The sequence below is a fragment of the Elephas maximus genome, chromosome 23 (genome assembly GCF_024166365.1).
Source record: "Elephas maximus indicus isolate mEleMax1 chromosome 23, mEleMax1 primary haplotype, whole genome shotgun sequence".
Taxonomy (NCBI): Eukaryota; Metazoa; Chordata; class Mammalia; order Proboscidea; family Elephantidae; genus Elephas; species Elephas maximus.
In genome coordinates, this window is record NC_064841.1 from 28,476,458 (window position 1) to 28,496,005 (window position 19,548).

Below are 19,548 nucleotides of genomic sequence, written 5' to 3' on the forward strand. Positions count from 1 at the left end.
ATTTATCCGCTAAGATGCCTGTTTTTCACCATGTGGGTGGTTTCTTTGCTTGGATGAGATGACGTACCGGAAGCGTCAGTATCTGAAACATAGTAGGTAAGCAATAATTTTAGTTGCTCTCTTTTCCTAGCCTGAGCTGCCATTCCAATGAAAGTATTTTTGATGCTAAAAGGAAGTGTTGTCACTACTTAACCTCAATCTAGAGAGACATTAGGCACAGCCATATGAAATAGCTCATATCATCAAAAGATAGGCAGTCGATGGACTAAACCAAAAGCAAAGAAGTTTCCTAAATAAACTGAATGCTTCAAAGGCCAGTGTAGCAGGGGCAGGGGTCTGGGGACCATGGTTTCAGGGGACATCTAAGTCAATTGGCAAAATAAAATCTATTAAGAAAACAGTCTGCATCCCACTTTGAAGAGTGGTGTCTGGGGTCTTAAACACTAGCAAGCAGCCATCTAAGATGCATCAATTGGTCTCAACCCACCTGGATCAAAAGAGAATGAAAAACACCAAGGACACAAGGCGATTACGAGCCCAAGAGACAGAAAGGGCTACATGAACCAGAGACTACATCATCCTGAGACCAGAAGAACTAGATAGTGCCAGGCTACAACCGATGACTGCCCTGACAGGGAACACAACAGAGAACCCCTGAGTGAGCAGGAGAGCAGTGGGATACAGACCCCAAATATATAAGACTAGACTTAATGGTATGACTAAGACAGAAGGATCCCGGTGGTCATGGCCCCCAGACCTTCTGTTGGCCCAGGACAGGAACCATTCCCGAAGCCAACTCTTCAGACACAGATTGGACTGGATGATGGGTTGGAGAGGGATGCTGGTGAGGAGTGAGCTTCTTGGATCAGGTGGACACTTGGGACTATGTTGGCATCTCCTGCCTGGAGGGGAGATGAGAGGGAGGAGGGGGTTAGAAGCTGGTGAAATGGACACAAAAAGAGAGAGTGGAGGGAGAGAGTGGGCTATCTCATTAGGGGGAGAATAATTGGGAGTATGTAGCAAGGTGTATATGGGTTTTTGTGTGAGAGACTGACTTGATTTGTAAACTTTCACTTAAAGCACAATAAAAATTATAAAAAAAGAAAAAACCCTATGGGGCAGTTCTACTCTGTCCTATAGGGTTGCTATGAGTTGAAATCCACTCAAGACAACAAGTAAAAAGGGTAATACCTGTTAGCGTAATCCTGTTTAGAAACAGGGTTTTCTTTGTTATGTTAATGAGGTCCTACCAGTGTAGGGTGTGTCCTAAGCCTTATCACTTCTGATTTATAAAAAGAGCTAAAAAGAGCAGATTAGACATGGAGGCAGACACACACTGGGGAAGACAAACCCTGCGTGAGGTTTCTCTACAAACCAAAGAACCAAGGAGCACCCAGGCTACCAACAAGGAAGGAACTGACATGGTTGAGACCCTGATTTGGACTTTTAGCATCCAGAACTGTGAGAAAATAAATTTCTGTTCTTTAAAGCCAAAAAAAAAAAAAAAAAAGATAGGCAGTTGATTTATTATTCTAGAATATTTCATAATAAAGACTTACTTAGTAGCAGCTGTTTACCAAGCACAATGACAGCACTGGGATCCAGAAATTATGGAGCCACCATATCTGCTCTCAGGGGCGGTTAGAAAAGGGCAGCTAACCTGTTGCTGTTGAGTCAATTCCGATTCACGGCGACCCCATAGGGCAGCAGTAACTCTAAAACGAGGTAGTGAAAGGTAAGGCCCTTTTGGGGGATCAAAGAAGGAGAGGTTATTTTTGTATTTGGGGAGGAGTGTATTAGTTTCCCAGAGCTGTCATAACAAAGTACATAAACTGGGTGGCTTATAACTACAGAAATTTACTGTCTCAGTTCTAGAAGCTAGAAGTCTGAAACAAGGGTGTTGGCAGTGTTGATTCCTTCTGAGGACTCTGAGGTTAAATCTGTTCCATGCCTTTCCTTGGCATTCCTTGGCTTGTAGGTGTATCATCACTCCAAGCCCTGTCTCCATGTTCACGTGGGATTCTTCTGTGTGTCTATGTCTCCTCTTCTGATAAAGACATCAGTGGTATTGGATTAAGGGCCCATCCTACTCCAGCATGACCCGCATTTTACCTTAACTAATTACATCTGCAACGACCCTGCTCCCAAATAAGGTCACAGGTAGTGAGGGTTAGGAATTCACCGTATCTTTTTGGGAGACACAGTTCAGCTCATAACAGGGAGATAGGAAGTAGAGGTCAGGAGCGACTCCATCAGGGAGATAACCTCTGAGATAAGCCAAATAGGGCTGAACAGACTTTGAAGGGCAGGGGAGGGAGCCAGGAGATCCTGTGGAGTACGTAGGTCCCATTAGTTGTCCAGTTTGGCTGAAACACAGAGTGCACAAGGGGTGTGGTGGGAGATGCATCCGGAAGGGTCACTTGGGATCATAACTCAAGTGTCTTCAGTGGTAGGCTGAGGATTGGTATTTCAATGGTGGTATGGTGGCACATTTTGAGATTTTTGAGCTGAGAAATAACATGACTAGCTATGCATCATACAGTGTTGGGGACCTTGAATCTGATGGGGAGAGACAGGAGATAGGAAGACTTAGAGGAAGTGATTATAGTCATCCAGTTGAGAAGGAATGAGGATCCTATGTAGGGTAGTAACTGGGAATTTTAAAGACTTTGGATTCAAGATATCTGAATCTCTTGTTTTACTGTATTTGTGGCACCTGTCACAATTTGAAATTACCTTGTTCTGGCAGTTCGAATCTACCAGGTGCTCCTTGGAAACTCTATGGGGCAGCTTTACTCTGTCCTATAGGGTCGCTATGAGTTGGAACTGACTTGACAGCACTGGGTTGGTGTTCACATGTTTATAGTTTCTCCCCGGCTAGAATATAAACTCCACAAGAGCAAGGATCCTGTCTCTCCCCTTCTTTGCTGTGTTCCTGGTGCCTGCAATGATTCCTGGTACACAGCAGGAGCTCAATAAATATGTGTTAAATGAATGCACCACTACTGTGGAAAGAGAATTGACCTGACTTCACAAATGACTGAAGCAGAACAGGTGGAGACAGAAGTTTTAAGATGTTGTGAGGAGAGTTTCCAGCCCGGTCCTCTGAAAAATCTTAACATAAGACCTGGGCTGATTTTCCACAGATCCACTTACTTCCTTTTGCATTTTCACGGGGTATTTTTGAGGGATGACTCTTTCTTTACAGAGACTCTTGGCATGGTACACAGCTAATTGATTTTTGTGGTTGTTGTTGATCTGTTGTCATTGTCCGTTTTTTAATTTTATTTTATTGTCTTTTTTTCTTTCTTATCAGAGGTTTGAGGCCTGTCTTCTATTTTTTATGTAGAGTGTTTTTAAGGGAGGGGGACCCTTTCCTCTTCTGTTGATAAATTATCAGGACTTTTGGAAGTGTGTTCAGTGAATCATAAAGGCTCATCTGCAGTTGCTAAGGGAATCATCTAGACCTTGGCTGACTGCAAATTCCCACATGTAAAGAAAGTCTCTAGTTTTGATAAACACTACTTCTAAGACTTAAAATATTTTTTAAAAGACATGGTACATTTTCTCAGTTACAATTATATTAGAATTGGAGAAGAAAGGATGGATTTCCAAACCCAGTGTGGAAGGAGTGGGCAGGTCAGAAGAAGAAACTGGAAAAGATTGAAGAACATGTGACTTAAGGTTGATTTTTGAGAAGTGAACCTGTGGCCTTTAGGAAAGTGGGCAATACAAGGGTATCTGGGGGCCAAATTCTGGAGCCAGGAGTTGGAAAGCAAGAAGTGGCCCCATCTGCAGTGAGGAGTAGATTGCTCCACCTGAGATGAAAGATTCTCCGTGAAGAAGGCGGTACCTGCGTTGTGAGGTTCCAGGGAAAGGATATTAGTGGAGGAACATTCCTCTTAGAGTCATTTCATGATAAATGGAAATAGTGGTGGCAGGAACAGCAGTGCAAGACCAGGAAGTTCTGGGAGAAGCAGGTTTACTCAACCCTGAGCTGCACTAGGTGTGGGAGCAATTGCTGGTAATGGGTACAACAAGGGAATTTCTGATTCCCTCCTTACATCACCTTGCGCAGCTCTGCAGGGCACCATTCACATGCAGTATATGGAAATGGGGCTGTGCTCCCCGGGGTTGACAGTCAATAGACACTACTTCAGTCACCCAGAGAGTCCTTCCCATTGTACCAGTCCAGGCTAGCACACCCGCAGTTTCTCAGGGAGAGAAAAATCCTGGGATTAGGTGTTAGGATTCTTTGGTTCCAAGTGACAGAACTTCAACTCAAATAGCTTAAACAAAAGGGGAGATATACTGGCTTACTCCCAGGCAGTCCAGAGGTGGAGCTGGTCTCTGCTTCCATTTCTTGGCAACTGTCTTCTCTGTGTTAGTTTTATTATCTCCTATTGTTGGGCTTCTTTCATGCCTTGTGGTGTCGTGGGGGTAGGAGGTGTGGATGTGTGTATAGGGGGTGGGATAATATATTTTTTTTGTTAACCCCATCAGAACCATATGGAAAGGGAAGCGAAGGGCAGTATCTTCTAGGGAAGTGGCATTAATTATCTTCTAGATGATGGATGATGTGAATACCACAAATAAAATGTCCATCAGAGAGCTGGCATAAGGTTGTTGGTGGGCCATTATCACATCTGTTGAACTGTATGCTAAAAATTACTTCCTTAAAGCATTTTTTTCCCTCATTGAAATAACTCCGTTATATTCTTAAAGAAACCCGACATGAAAAATCTTGCTTAAAAATCTTCCTTCAAGGTCAATTTACAACCTTAATTAATACGGATTTGTGAGTTATTATGCAGTTCTTCTAGAAATGAATATTACTGGATTAGTCTGTAATGAGTATTTTATAGAGAAAGTCAGTATGTGGTGTGTTTTCAGTCTTTGTCATCTGGTTCTAGTCTCTGTTTGGCAATAGGGTTTTATACGTGGCTCTGTTAGTGCAACCAAAAGCCTCACATACTTTACAACTTGCCACTCTTTTAGAAGATTTAGCTAGAGACTGAAGTTTATAGCACATGTTGCCGGATTAAGGGTCTAAAGTGAGAGTCTCATGGGCCCGAAATATCTCTTGTACCCACACATTTCCTGGTAGGCCAAACTTCACAAAGTAAACATAGATGACCTCTCGTCCCTCCAGTCTTCCGGAAAGTTTAGAAATGATGCAACCTTTTGGCAACACGGCATGACACATTGCTTTACTTGTGCAGAGCATAAACTTCCTTCATTCTGCACAGCCATGGCCAATCAAATGAGCATTTACATTACCACTGCCCCGGATTCTGAAACAGAATTTCATCAATTTTAACGAGACTAGACATTAAATAAACGGCCTTGGCTTGGGGGAGAATGAGTCAGCATGTGACAATGGGGGAAGTCTTGTGGTTGCTTCATAGTGACATCTAAGACATTTGAGAAAGTAGAAGCTGGTTTTTCTGTCAATACCTTGGTTTTCTTTCCTTTCTTCATTCCCTCTGCGTACAGAAATAACAACGTCTGGAATCAATATAAGGCTCTTCTGAGAGGCTCCAAGTGCTTTCCCACACGTGGAGCAGGCTGGCTTGGCTCTTTCCCTTTGTGGGAGAGTGCTAGCTGTGAGATTTCCTACTGCTCTCTTGCCTGCCCCGTTTGCCTCTTGTCTTAGTTATCTAGTGCTGCTATAACAGAAATACCACAGGTGGATGGCTTTAACAACAAAAGTTTATTCTCTCACATTCCAGTAGGCTAGAAGTCCAAATTCAGGGTGCTGGCTCCAGTGGAAGGCTTTCTCTCTCTGTTGGCTCCGGAGGAAGGTCCTTGTCATCAGTCTTCCCTTGGTCTGGGAGCATCTCAGCGGAGGAACCTCAGGTCCAAAGGACGCGCTCTGTTCCTCACGCTTCTTTCTTGGTGGTATGAGGTCCCCAACTCTCTGCTTGCTTCCCTTTCCTTTTATCTCTTGAGAGATAAAAGCTGGTGCAGGCCACATCCCAGGGAAACTTTACACTGGATCAGGGAGGTGGCCTGAGTCAAGGTGGTGCTATAATCCCACCCTAATTTTTTTTTTTTTTAAATCCTTTTAACATAAAATTACAATCACAAAATGGAGGACAACCACAGAACACTGGGAATCATGGCCTAACCAAGCTGATACACAATTTTGTGGGGGGATATAATTCAATCCATGACACCTCTCTACCACTAATCCAGGTCTCCACTCAGTTTCTCTTCCTGGGATGGCTTCTTCTGGTTTCCACTTTGCCTGACTTACCCATACTGGCCTCTGAAGGCTTACCCTAAAATTTTTTTTTTTTTAATTGAGAAACAATTTACATGACATAAAATTTACCCTTTTAAAGTGTACGACTCAGTGGTTTTTAGTACATTTACAATGTTGTGCAACTATCACCACCATCTAATTCCAGAACATATCCATCACCTCCCCCCAAAACCCTGTGCCCTTTAGCAGTCACTCCCTTCCCTCCTCCTCTGAGCCCTTGGCAACCATTAATCTGCTTTCTGTCTTCATGAATTTGTCTGTTCTTGACACTTCATAACAGATGTGGCCTTTTGTGACTGACTTATTTCACTCAGCATAATGCTTTAGAGGTTTGTCCACATTGTAGCATGTATCAGTACTTCATTTTTATGATTGAATAATATTGCATTCTATGAATATGTCACATTTTCTTTATTCATTCATCAGCTGACGGACATTTAGGTTCAGCTTTTTGACTGTTATGAAGAACGCTGCTATGAACATTTGTGTATAACTTTTTTGGGGGTATATGTTTTCTTTTTTTGGGGGGGGTGTATACCTAGGCGTGGAATTGTTCGGTCATTAGTAACCCTATATTCAACTTTTGAGTAACTGCCAAACCATTTTCAACAGTGGCTGTGGCATTTTACATCCTCATCAGCAATGTATGAGGGTTCTGATTTTTCCACACTCTTGCAAATACTTGTTATTTTCTGTTATATTTAATTAAAAATTTTTTTTTTATTGTAGTCATCTTAATGGGCATCTTAAGAATTTTTCTCTTGTGAGCTCATCTCTGATTCCTTCTCCTCTAAGAAAGAGACAACCCTTTTCTCCTCTCTGCTCTCACAAGAATACATAGTGCAGTACTTGTGAGAATACCCAATTTTTGTGTGATCTCATTAAATCCTCCTATCTCTGAGAGGTTTGTTTTTACATCTCCATTTTACAAATGAGGAGAGGGTAAGTTGCCCCAAATTATTGCACCTATAAGAACTAAAGGTGGGATTGACTCCTAGGTATATCTGACCCCAAAGTAAATAGAAGCTACTAATACTGAAATCTGTTTTTAAAAATGTGCCCATGCTGCCCCATTAGAACTAGCAATATTTCATTTCTAAGGATTTGGTGGAATTTTATCCTTGGTTTACTCAAGAGGATTTCTACAAAGTACAGTCAATAGTTCTCATTTTCCCATTTGGATGGCTCTTACAAAATAAAACATAAATTTCCCCACTCCTAAAGCTTACATCATATCCAGCATCTAAAACCCCGGGAGGTGTCACTTGCTTATCCCCAGACACACACCAATCCTATCATGCAAGTAGGGGCACTTATTGATTTCACCTTTGAATTTTACCTTGAAGAAAACTATTTGAGATTCATCAAACACATATTTATTAACATGTCTTCTCACACTGAGGCATGTCACAGAGATATTTTACTCTTCCTACTGATTTCCTTTTTCCCTCTGGGAAATGAGAGGATTTAACACACCACTTCAGTGCTAGGTAAACCTTTGTCGTCTTCTGTTCTTTCATTTCTTTTCTGTCATTCACCACCCCTAATTATTATGTTACTGGGTACCCCCGGATATATGGGCATAGGCTTTACCACTTACTACCCGTTGTTGTTGAGTTGATTCTGACTCAGCGACCCTATCAGACAGAGTAGAACTGCCCCATAGGGTTTCCAAAGAGCGACTGCTGGATTCAAACTGCTGACCTTTTGGTTAGCTGCCAAGCTCTTAACCACTGTGCCATCAGGGCTCCAGTTTCCCACTTATTAGAGGGGTGATATCTTTTTATTGAGAAATAATTTACATCACATAAAAATCTACCCTTTTAAAGTGTACAATTCAGTGGTTTTTGTACATTTACAATGTTGTGCAACTATCACCACTATCTAATTCCAGAGCATTTCCAAGTTTCTTAATCTCTCCGTACCGCCATTTTCTTTTCTGTAGAATGGTAACAGTAAAATACTTTATATCATCATTAGTGTTAGATAATTGTAAGACATAGATACATACACAAAAATGCTCAAAATGGTGATGAAATTAAAGTAAAGCTTGCAGTAAAGGGTCTGTTTAAATTATATGATCATGGAACCCCAACCTCTATATTTTTGAAACAGACTTTATATAAAGAATTCAAAAGTTGGTATAATCTGCACATACCTCCCCACCCCCCTTCTTTTGTCACTTTTGTGAGGCCTTCCCAGAAGGAGTTAATCACTTCCTCCTCCTCCCTGTCTGGCTCTGAATTCCAGCTCCATCATGTACAGCTATACAATCTTGGGAAAGTTTTTTTTATCTTCCATGCTTTAGTTTTCTCATAAGTAAAATAAGGATAGTGATACTACCTACCTCATAGGATTGCTGTGAGGATTAAATGAGTTAATATAAGTAAAGCACTTAGGAACCAGTATCTGGTGCAGTACCTGTGCTCAATAAATGCCAGCTGTTATTATTTTGGGGTTATTGCTGTCTTTTATTTTTTTACTTTTTATAAGCTCTAATTCATACCTTCCTGAGTCTACTCAGTTATATGTTTGTATATATGCATGTATATATGTATTTTTTTAATATGTATTTTTTGGTAAATGGAATTGGAACTCATTTCCTAATAAATTTTAAAATGCTTTGTCTAGTCTCCCTGCTCCTCTCTTCCCCATCTTCTGACCCCCGTGAAGCCTTCCCAGAAAGGGTTAGTCACTTCCTCCTCCGTCACAACGTGCACGTGTTCCTGTCATTGCACTTTGGATGCCTGGTTGTAATTTATTCGTTTACATGCCTGCCTCCTTCACGAAGGCAGTGCTCATGTCTTAATTATCTTTGTATCTCCAATGTGATCCCTAAAACGTAAATGATGTCCAATCAATGCTGATTGATTGGAACATGTCATTCTCATCTTTGACGTGCACATTACTGAGAACCAACCCCAGGTGAGGTCAGTAATGCACGTTGCTCTGAGACAGAGAGGAAGGGAACAAGCTCATCACTTCCTGGGGCTTCCTGGGAAGACAGTCCAGCACACATAAATATCATTAGTAAATGGGCCCTGTGGGCCAGCGTGGGCACTGAATGGGCACTTGTTCTCACCAAATGAATCTGCTAAGATGGGAGAGTCAACTTATTTGAGTGAGTAAGTGTCAATACGACTTAAAAAAGATGTTCTTATGCCATCCTGGTGGCATAATTTTTTTTAAGAGTTATTTTTAGACTAATTCATACTAAAAAAAAAATTCTTAAAAAATTTCTTCGCTTTCCATACTTTATTTTTGCCTCATGCTTTGAGCCAGCAGCAGCAGATCACTTATTCTGGCTCTGGATAATGTTGGGAGAGAACTGTGTTGTGTTTTGTACCTTCTTGGGTTTTTCGTTGACAGTTCCTTTTATGGGACATGCCCTTCTTCTGCACACTGGTCCATGTCCTAATTCTCTCCTCTTCCCAACCTTGCCTTTTCCCCAGTCCATTCTGCATTTGCTACCAAGTATCTGCTATGCATGTTCCTATAGATTAATGCAACATTCCTGTGAAGAATGACAACTGATGCTCCTCAAGTCACACAGGAAGCTGAAAACTGAACCCAGAATCGAAGTTTCCTGATCTGTTTCCCACTAGTTTTCACTTCCACTGGATTTTTTTACAGTTGTTATTGTCCTCCCCAGGCCAATAGTTTTATATGTAGAGAGACGTGAAAAGTTCTCTTTTCACAAGACATTAAAGGTGATGGAAACTGTGAAGACAGTTGTGAAGAACCTCCAAGTCACAGTCATTATTTGCCCAAAAGGGCTAGGTTAATTACATAGGAAAGGGTAGCCTCCCTACTTCCTGAGGGTAGACCCTGTCTATTTGAGGAGGCCTCTCTCTGTCCATCCCTGAAACTCAGGAAGGTGGTGATCTCATCTTTCTGAGCAAGTGTGGTCATTACTGAAGGGCAGACACCCCCCAGGGAGCAGGCAATGGGGTCAGGGTATGAGGAGGGTGATTCAGCAGGTAACAGCAATTCCTTTCAAGCCACCCTGCAGAAACACCCATCAGGCTCACCCTCTCAGACAAGTTCCAGAGGAGAGCGACCAAACTCCTCGTTGCCCATGCTATTTCCCTCAAGATTCATTTTCTGTTCTCCCCTTTAGGAGAAAAATTTCATATCCAAATACAGATAAATCAGAAAATTCCTTATGAATTTGATCATTGCTGTAGGATTTCTTTCTTTTTTTATGAAAAGCTTTGGCCATGAGCACGTGCCAACTTTATTTTAGTTCTTGATAACTTGCTGAGGGGCTGCAAGTTGAGAAACCCAGCCTGTGGCCCACAGCAAGTGTTGATACGTGTTTGTTGAGGGAAAGGAATGGAGGAAGGGAAAATTTTGAAGGAATCTCTTTTTGAACTTCCTTTTTCTAGGCAAAGTTTACTAAGCATATAAATATGACTATTGATATCTGAAAGCTTGTAATAAATAAAATTAATTTGAAACGAATTGATTTCTTTTTTCTTATTGCTAGGCACTTGGATCGTAAGAATTGAAATGTTGTTCTCTTGAAGCATATATCAAAGTATATTTTTTCTTTCTCAGTGAATTTTTTAGAATAACATTTACATGCAAAATATATGAATAAATTTCCCCTTCTCAAGCTTCATAATAGCCTGTGAGAAGTCAGACCACGAAGGCACAAAGCGGCCTTGTAACTTTTAAACTTTGGGGAAAGCAGCAGCATCGACCACTCAGAGTTTACTTGGGTAGCAAACTCAACAAATACCTGTGGTTGCCAGATAACACACCCACACACATACCAAGGTGTTCTTTGGACTCTGCTATGGAGACAGCCTGGAAATTAATGACATGGACCAGGAGGGACAAAGAGAGGGTAAAAGATTTTCTGAAATGTCAAGGACTCCCTCCTGCTGACACTTTCCCAACAGTTTGTCAGGGGCTTTTCTCTGTGGCACTGGAGCTATGTTTTCTCATAGGTAAAGTGGTAATTCCACACTCACTAGGGGCTCCTGTTTTTCTGGGAAGCCCTCAGGTGTGATTGGATCCCAGCTGGGGAGCGGGGGGATGTCACCGGATGCCAGGTACTCCAAATGGAAGGCCCAAGGCCCTCATTAGGCGTTGACGAGAGAAGGCGAGTTTTGGTGCATCCAAGGGCTCCATCATTCCAGCCAAACCCCCTTTCTGCCTCCCAAAAGAGAAATTCAACTTCCGTCACTCCCCTGCCTTCAAATCAACGTTGAGCTTTCATTTACCCACAAGAGAAGGTCTAAATGGAGTAGGATAACACACAAGACTCTTAAGAAACTGGCTCCATCCTACCCACCCATTCTCGTTTGTTGATGCTTCTTACTTCTCTCTTGCCCCAAGGACCCTACGCACTAGCCGTTACCACCCCATCTCCAGCTCACTGAATGCCAGACACAGGCTCTCTTCCTAGACCAAACCGTTCCGCCACAAATGCCTAGCAAACGACAACTCATCCTGGGGACCTTCGCTGCCAGCCATCTCCAAGCTTCTTTCTGCACTGGTTTAAAACTTCTGTTGTAAATTTTATCTCCTTAGAGTGGGATTTACTTCTTCCAACTCTGGGTCTTCCACAAGTTTATAAACTCCATGAAGGCAGGGGCTGCATTCCATTTCTCCCTGACTCCCCGTTTCCCACACAGGCCCTGGCAAGGGCAGACTTATTTGGTTGCAAAACAGACAGTCTTACACTCTACTCGTATGCAATCTGCTTCTGTCCTGAGGCAAATAGCTAGGAAATGGCATGATCCCGGGAGATAACAAAAGGGGAGACCCAGGCAGGGACTGCCAGCACACCTGGACACTCTGCTTGTGGCTTGAAGGCTGGGAGTTAACTAAGGTTAAATTTACTTCCCTCCTGCAAATAATGTCAAGACAAATAAAGAGGCAACAGTGTGATCACAGACAGCTGGGGTGGGAACCAACAGAATTGTGTTCTAGCCTGAGCTCTAACACTAGTTGTGCATCTTTGCAGAGATTACTTGGCCTCTCTGACTCTCGATTTATCTATAAAATTAAGAATTCAGCCTGGGTGATGCTATTTTCTAGGGCTTATCCATAGTCTGCTATAGGTCAAAAGTTCTCAGGAGTTTGAGGAAAAGGCAAGGGGAAAAAGACCTGGGTGGTCCAGCTTCTTAGACACACAATGATTGTGATAGTGCTCAGCACAGATCTGGTATACAACAGGCACTCAAGAGATAAGTGGTCCATTTCTCTCCCATGCCTTCATCTTTACCCCTCTGCATACTGCGGAACCAATCTTGTCCTGTTTATTCTACTCCACAGATCTGGAGCTTCATCTCCCTTGAGGAGGTAAGCACAGGGAAATGAGAAGTGCTTCACCAGCAGGGGCCCAAGCTGAGCTCTGTGTGGCCTGCAAAGAGCAAGAGCAGTGTGTGTGTTGTTGGAGGGCAGTGCACTTCATAGGCACATTTCTCAGCTCCTAGGAAACTAGGGAGATGCCATTTGTCAAAAATGACTTAAATTCATTAACAGACATCCACCTATCTTTCCCCACTCTCCTTTTCACTTTCTTTTTTTGCCTTGCTGAGACGTGCCTTGCACAACTTGCAAGCCCTCCCTCACCTCCTCTCTCCAGCCATGCACTGGCTGCTTTATAAGGGACATTTTATTCTGATGTTTACTTAGAAATGTTAGTACTACAAAATCTGGCATGCTTGAAGAGGCCTCCGAGTGAGGGAGCGAGACTGAGTCCTCCTGCTTGAAGATTTGAGGAGTGTCAAACTGTGGTGGCACCAGTGAAAGGAAGCCAACTAAGGTAAACTCTCTCTGTCCTTTTTTTTTTTTTTTTTTAAATTCCAGTTCGTAAATCCTCCTTGTGAAATGGGCATAATAGATGCTGTATGAGAACTCCGCTGAATTCTCCCCTCTGGAATCTTTGGGGCGCCCGACATAACCCTCACCCTCCATGCTGTGGAGGGCAGAGAGGCCCGCCTCTGTGTGCTCCATCACAACTTTCCACTGAATCTGGGTTTGGGCTGCTTAGTTTGAATGGAGGATTGTTTGACTGAAGCCAGTGGCCGGCAGAGCTGCCAGTTCCAACACTTAAAAAATACAGTACTGCCTTTAAAGTAGAGTAGCAGGGCGTTGAAGCAAAGATGCAGGGGTTCCTTGTCAAATACACTGCCCATCTGTCCTGGCTCTCCTGGGAGGGGAAGGCTGAGGCTTCCCAAAGGCAGCAAAACAGTCTCCCAGCCTCCAGTCTCCCAACCCACAGAACCAGGAAGGAGGCCTGCTCCAGACGTGAGCTCTCGAACAGAACATTTATTGGGCACATTCAAAGTGATGGTTTCTTTTCCATTAGCTCACTCACAAAGTTGATATTTACAGATGAACTTTGTCTACATGGATGCCATAGAGGGTATGCACTCCAACTTAAGTGCTAAGAAAGAGAAATCTTCCCTGAGATTGCAAGAATTGTTCCATCCTTTAAGAACTGGTGTAGAAATCATACCCATAAATCTCTCTACTGAGATGGAATGAAATTGCATGGTTAAATATGCATTCTTTAATTATTGGAAAGAAATACATTAATGAACCATTATGGAAATGTTTTCCATATGGAGTCAAGTAGGAAAACCTACAGAGTTAGTCTTTTCTGTACTTGCAATGAAGCCATTTTATTGTTTGCTATGGCAGAACATTTTTATACAAAGCACTGAAATTATTCAGCTGCTTGAGTGATTTGAACATTACTGTATAAAACCCTTGCTAGGAAGCCAAACTGCTACTACTGGCCAGCTACAAAATTCCATGGTAGTGCTTCGATACAAAAAAAAAAAGGAAATTCCCTAAAAACGACCAATTTGCTTATATTGGTGATGGATAGAGGGTAGAAAGGGATGACCTCTGACTATTCTCTGGGGATTCAGACAACTTATTCATTTATTTAAAAACAAAAACCTTTCTTTTCACGTCCTCATGAAATGCGGGGGTGGAGGGTTGGATTCCCACATATGCAAAAGGTACCTTTTCTGGCCCTTCCCATAGCATCTGTCTGTCTTGCAGTGGATTATCCGTAGCAATGCTTCTTCTGCCATCTTCAGAGCAAAAGAAACACAACGCAGAAAGGATAACCTTGCTGACTTTCCTGATGAGCCCCAACGGAAACAGAAGTACCTTTTTGACGCAAATAACACGTGCACACTATGTTTTTTCAAACTTCACAACACCACCCTGCCGTTATTTTCATAAGCAAATATACCAATATTTTTTTACATGTTGCTGATTTCAATTTCAATGTTTCTCCTGTCCAACAGATTCAGTGTTACTGGAATAAAACTGATCTCATAATAACTTCATTTAAGGTAGGTATTTTCTTAAACCAAGTATAGTTAATGGTGAACTGAACCAGCTCGTGATGGAAATGCGACGCCATGTTGAAACTGAAGAGTATGAATGCACGAAGAGCTAGAGTAGGCCTAAAACTATAAGGCCAAGATGTTTATATTTTATTGCCTTCATAAATCTTAAATGGAACAATTTATGATAATCAGTGTCTTTGAAATCAACAAATACAAGTCACCAGAAGAAACTGTTTTCATCTTAAAATAGGCTACTTTAGATTATTCATTCATTATCATCACCAGTGGTTCTCATCCTCACGGAAAGGCCATTCCTTTTCATGAATTTAGAAATCCAGGCAAAACCCACCTTGAAATCTATGATTCCTCTTTCATTTGCCAGACGCTTTGCTTTGATCTGAATTGGGACAGTAGAGACAGCTTGATTTTGTTCCCTTTGAGAAATAATCCACTCTCTCAAGTCATTCTCCAACTCAGGCCATTTCTGTCCGGGCCCACGATGTGTGTGTTTTGGCAGATTCATGTTCTCCAGCTCCTTTTTCTCCCTTCTCCGTTCGTGAATGGCCGAGTCTCCAATCTTAAACTCTTTGCTGCTGCTCTGTTGCTTGTTTCTTCCGCCCTGGTAACAAGTTTCAGTTTGAAGTCAAGGTGTAGGTGTTGCATTGAATTCCTGACATGATCCTAAAGGGTTCCAAGATTTAGATTTATAAACTTAAAAATGTGCACAATATAATCAATAACCAGCTAGATTTAGATTTATAAACTTAAAACTGTGCACAATATAATCAATAACTGGCTAATTCTAGTAAAGAGTTCCCAAAATTCAAATGGGAGGTGTACAAGAAGCAAGTGTCTTTTTATTGCTTGCAAGCATGTGGCTAAGGTGACTTGTGATCATTGATCAAAGACACTGACTTTATAAGACATAATTAGGCTATAAAATAAGCAGCCCTAAGAAACCCTAGTGGCGTAGTGGTTATGAGCTACGTCTGCTAACCAAAAGATCCACAGTTCCAGTGCACCAGGTGCTCCTTGGAAATTCTATGGGGCAGTTCTACTCTGTCCTGTAGGGTCACTGTGAGTCGAAATCGACTCAAAGGCGGTTTTTTTTTTTTTTTTTTCTTTTTTTTAAGCCTAGCTTAATGGTTTCATTAAGATGATCTGATAACCGTTGAGCCAAGAGTGATTGAATTTCACTTTTGCTTTGTTTATTCCTTCAGTTAAAAGCCAGAGTAGGAAGACAACTGTGATAATTATGTCAATGCAAGCTGAATTGAGATTCCTACTGATAGCTACTTGATGCCATTTATGCCAGTGCAGGCTTCGCTTTATTTAGGCTTTCAGTTGGTAGCGCATGTTTTACGGACAGGCTTCAGTAGGTTCCAGGTTCCAACTGATGACTCAAAAGTGATGGGGATATAATTATCAACTTAAATTAATAGAAACAAATGCACAGTTTCAATTGTTTTATTTTCTAATTACAGTGGTACTGCAAACTCGATCCATGACTTCTTGACCATGGCTTTTACCTCTATTATACAAATATGATCAAAAGTAACATTTTCAGACTATTGAATGATGGTGAATGAGGTCAGAATTCACTTCTGGAAATGTCACAAGACATGTGCAGTGTATGCATGGGTGTGCTATGCCAGAACTCTTTGCATAATTTCATCATTAGTAACGTGGGTGCGCTCTTTGCATAAAAATACAGTAATGTTCCTATGAGAGAGCGTCATGGATGGGGTCTCCTAAAGGCAAGATTATAAGACTGCAAATACACCATCTTGAAAAAGAGGTGCATTTTTCCATCGTTCTAAGTAGTCTGTGGAAACCCTGGTGGCATGGTGGCTAAGTGCTACAGCTGCTAGCCAAGAGGTCAGCAGTTCGAATCTGCCAGGCGGTCCTTGGAAACTCTATGGGGCAGTTCTACTCTGTCCTATAGGGTCGCTATGAGTCAGAATCAACTCAATGGCTTTGGGTTTTTTTAAGTAGTCTGTAGGGCAGGAAGACAGAGAATAAAAATCAATGCGTCTGCAAAGGAAATAAGCCCCCAAATCTCCTTATTTGGTGGTCTAGTCAAAAAGGCCACCTGTTTCATTTACCAGATAAACAGTGTCTTTAAGACCTTTTGGAAGATCAAGCCCTGCTACTCTAAGGAATGAATGAGAACTGTTACATTTACTGAGAAGACAACGAACTGAAGGAAGTGATTTACTGTTTCCTGATTTTATCACATTAGAAAGGGCAATGATTACACGTGAGATCTAATTCTTACCGCCTTATTGACCGCATCTTAATGGTGACCATGTTTGTGCTAAAGAAACAGTGCTATGTCCTCAGATTCTCAAAATGACTAGGCCAGAGTTAATCAAACCTATAGCAGGAAGTCTAGAGCTGAACGATGCACTAGCTGGTGTGTTTTGACTTCACTGTCTCCATGGTAATATGGAAGAACAAATTAAGAAAAATACGAACGATTTGTCTTAAGGCAAGGAATTTGCCAAATCTCATGTAGTCTGATTGGTTTTAAAATTATAGTTCAAGGTATTTTAGGTGGTTAAAATGTTTCCATAGGGATTCTTGTGCAAAAAACTATTGTATTTACTACTGACTTTGGTGTAATTGAATGCCTATATTTTGAGAGTAAACCAGTTGTGGAATAAGAACTACTAACTTGCATAAATTAAAGTGATAAGGATTTTAACAAAGGCTGTTTTGTTAAGAAGCCAAAATAATGGTTTAAAAAGTGAAAATTTTACTCCAGCTGGTTGTTTGACATCATGTGGATTTCTTAAAAATATGAAAATATCTTAATTAATTTTTTTTCCTAATTTTAGACAAATCATGCTAGTATAAGACAGCTCTGAATTCAGGGAAAGAACTGGAATACAACAAAGGGGAAAACTGCTGGAATCAAAGGGGCATTAAAAGTGACACTCAAGGATACCAAAGTCCAAGGACTCTCTCAATTCACGTTCAGTCTGGAATATCCAGAAACTGTTTTCTTCTCCCTAACCTTCCCACTGCCCCAGCTTAAAGAATCAAGCAGAAAGTTAACAGAATACAAAGCTGTTGTTCTGGGGGCCAAAAAACCAGTCAGTGGCGGAGATTGTGTGGAGTGTGCTGGAGGTACAGGGAATCTCCCTTTGCTTTGTAAGATTATTAATTAATGTAAGATTGGCTACAGTTATAGTGGAGAGGTCAGTGAAAGGTCAAAAAAAAAAAAAAAAAAAGAAAAAGCTCAACTTTGAGCACCTGTACACTGAGAGGCTGCAACTGGTGTTACATGACCTAACACAAGGAAGCAATTGTTCCCGCACCAACTAGTCCGGGATCTGAACAAGATCACCGAACAGCGCAGAACCAGCACAACGGACAAGGCGAAAAATCTGCCCAGAGACAGGATTCCCTTGGACTGACGAAGGTTTTTCATAGTTCCTCAGTGAGAAAGGCTGGAGACCTTGCTGAGGAAACGTGACGTGTATTTTATTGTGAATATACATGCAAGTTCTCTGTTTACTAAACACATTCCAGAGGGTACCTTCATCACCCTCTGTTAATAAAACTCCATAAAGTTCTGGACTTTAAGAGAATATTGTCAAGGATACAGAAGGATCCAGGAGATTTTGAGTGACAGTTTCAGTCAAGATTCTGGTATGCAAAGCAGGCAGACCAGCCAAGCAACCCTTTTTACGGCACCGTGCTTTAACCAATTCTGTATCCGGGTAGACTGCAGGTGGACCTGGGCACTGTGGCCAGTCCGGAGTGAAGTCCTGCTCCCGATGAGCTCACCAAACAGGACGCGATCCTCTACTAGGTTGACAAGGCTACGTAATTCCTTCTTGGCATTTACAACACTAACACTTTGAGTTGAATTTAGACATATAAACCATAGTTCAAGAGAAGATTTAAAAGTATGATAATAAAATTAACTGTTGGTTCTCATTTTGTATATTAAAAAAAAACAGAAACAAAAGAACAGTTGCGGTGGAGCTGACCCCGGCTCACGGTAACCCCGTGTGTGTCAAAGTAGAACTGTGCTTGTGGGGTTTTCAGTGGCTGCTTTGTCGGAAGTACGTCACCAGGCCTTTCACGTGAGACGTTTCTGCGTAGACTTGAAACTCCAACCTTTTGGTTAGTAGCCAGCACGTTAACTGTTCAACACATAAATTGGTTGTACTTTCTGGACTGCAGAATATGGTTTTTAAAAGTCACTGTGCTAAATGTAAAACCTAAAACTATAATGCTTTCAGAAGAAAACATAGAATACCTTTGTCACCTTGGAATTGGCAAAGATTTCTTAGTAACGACACAAAAAGTATTAACCATAAAAATTTAAAATTTTCTGCTTATCGAAAGATACTGTTAAGAAAATGAAAAGGCAAGCCACAGACTGGGAGAAAATATTTAAATGTATCTGTCTGACAGAACATGTAAAGGACTTTTACAACCCAACAGTAAAAATATAACAACCCGATTTAAAAAGTGGGCAAAAGTTTAAACATTTCACAAAGGAAAATATATGAGTGGACAAAAAGGACATGTAAAGGTGCTCAGCATCATCAGTGATCAAGGAAATATAAGTTAAGATCATACTGAGATACCATTTCATGCTCACTAGAATAACTAAAAGAAGCCCCAGTGGCACAATGGTTAAGCACTTGGCTGCTAACGAGAAGGCTGACAGTTCAAACCCACCCATCTGCTCTTTAGGAGAAAGACCCAGCAATCTGCTTCTGTAAAGATTACAGCCAAGAAAACCCTACGGGCTAGTTCTACTCTGTCATATGGGGTTGCTATGAGTTGAAAATCTACTCAACAGCACCTAACAATAACAACAACAACAGCGTAAGAGCTAAATTTCAAGACTGACTATATTAAATGTTGGCAAGGATGCGGAGCAACTGGGACTCTCATACATTGCTGATAGGAATGTAAAATGGTACAACC

The 19,548-nt window shown here is 41.5% G+C and overlaps 1 long non-coding RNA gene across 1 annotated transcript; it reads left to right on the forward strand.

Moving 5' to 3' along the window:
- Positions 1-12,973: 12,973 nt before the first annotated feature.
- On the forward strand, positions 12,974-18,691 carry LOC126066432 (uncharacterized). Its single transcript, XR_007515084.1, has 3 exons — positions 12,974-13,049; positions 14,551-14,598; positions 17,436-18,691. It is a non-coding gene; the product is annotated as an uncharacterized LOC126066432 (long non-coding RNA).
- Positions 18,692-19,548: the final 857 nt, after the last annotated feature.